The sequence below is a fragment of the Eumetopias jubatus genome, unplaced genomic scaffold (assembly GCF_037043125.1).
Source record: "Eumetopias jubatus isolate StellerSeaLion01/CBP00866 unplaced genomic scaffold, mEumJub1_p1.0 scaffold_9, whole genome shotgun sequence".
NCBI lineage: Eukaryota > Metazoa > Chordata > Mammalia > Carnivora > Otariidae > Eumetopias > Eumetopias jubatus.
Genome location: NW_028274815.1, coordinates 3,034,158 through 3,035,539, shown reverse-complemented (window position 1 = coordinate 3,035,539; position 1,382 = coordinate 3,034,158). Strand labels below are relative to the sequence as shown.

General features: G+C 45.9%; 1 non-coding gene across 1 annotated transcript; it reads right to left on the bottom strand.

Annotated features, from left to right (window-relative positions):
- Positions 1 to 275: 275 nt before the first annotated feature.
- Positions 276 to 400, bottom strand: LOC114206054 (U6atac minor spliceosomal RNA). Its single transcript, XR_003608547.1, has one exon. It is a non-coding gene; the product is annotated as a U6atac minor spliceosomal RNA (small nuclear RNA).
- Between the last annotated feature and the right edge of the window lie 982 nt (positions 401 to 1,382).

Here is a 1,382-nt window from a genome sequence, read left to right as displayed (position 1 = left end):
ATAAATCAACGAATAATTAAAAATAAAAATAAATAACGAAATACTATTTGAGACCTGTGAGACTTTCAGAAAGCGATGCCTCCATAAGTTTGAGATTCGCCCAGTTGACATACAATGGGAAGGAAACTTTTATTTTGGGGGGCTATAGTTGATACACACTGTTACATTAGTTTCCGGTGTACGATGTAGTGATCCCGCTTCTCTAGACAGTCGCCTGTGCTCACCACAGAGCACACGCGAAGCTCCCCTCTGTCCCCGGACTCTATTAGAGAAGCAAAAGATGATGCTCAGGGGCCGCCAGGGAGGCAGCAATGCCCTGCCCGTGTGCATGGCATCAGGCCCAACAGCCTCGTCCCTCCTTGTCAAGGGGACTGCGCACCTTCTCTCTTTCATACAACACAGTTTCCACTTTTTTTTAATAAGAAAAGCTGTTAGGAAGCTACCTGTGTAAACCAAAACCACTCTGTAAGCTACGGTCTCTGTCCAGTATCACATTTGGAGCTGGAAACATGGCCATGGAAAGAGAAGGATGGAAAACTGATCCGGGCTCTGAGCCTCGGAGGCGGCAAGCACTAGACATGCTGGTTCTCTGCTGTGTCCAACGTCATCCTCCCAGTGACGTAGTGGTGCTGGTGCTGCGGTCCCCATCTGAGATGTAGGAAACCCAAGTTCCAGAAGTGTGGATAATTTCCTAGAACGAACCCACGAATAAATGACAGCAGATGCCCCAAGTCATTCTACTTTATATTTACACAGACTTGTTTTCCAGGTAATAGATCCTCACTTTCTTGACGCACATAAACAGCCAATTTTTCCAGCAGCATTTATTCTATTGACTATGGCAGTCTTTCTGCATGGTTGTGTAATGTGACCTTTGTAGTATCAATATTCTGTGTATGAGTTGGTCTGTGTTGTAGGCTGAATTGTGTCCCCCCGAAAATACGTTCCAATCCTAATCCCCAGAAGCTGTGTGTGTGACTTGTTTGGAAATAGGGTCTTTGTGAGTATCAACACATTAAGACGAAATCATACTGGATTAGGGTGGAACCTAATCCAAGGAGCGGTGTCCTTCTAAGAAGAGGGACATGGGGTCACAGAGACACACAGTGGAGGGCCATGTGATGATGAAGACATGGGTTAGAGAGAAACATCTGCAAGCCAAGGACCCCAGGATTTGGGGCAATACCAGAAGCTAGGGGAGGCAAGGGCTATTCTTCCCTAGAGCCTTGAGAAAAAGCAGGGTCCTGCAGAGACCTTGATTGTGGACTTCTAGACCCCAGAACTATGCAAGAATACATTTTTTGTTTAGGCCACCTACTTTTGTGGTGCTTTGTCACAACCGTCTTAGGAAACCAATACAGTCTGATTCTGAGCTCTTCATA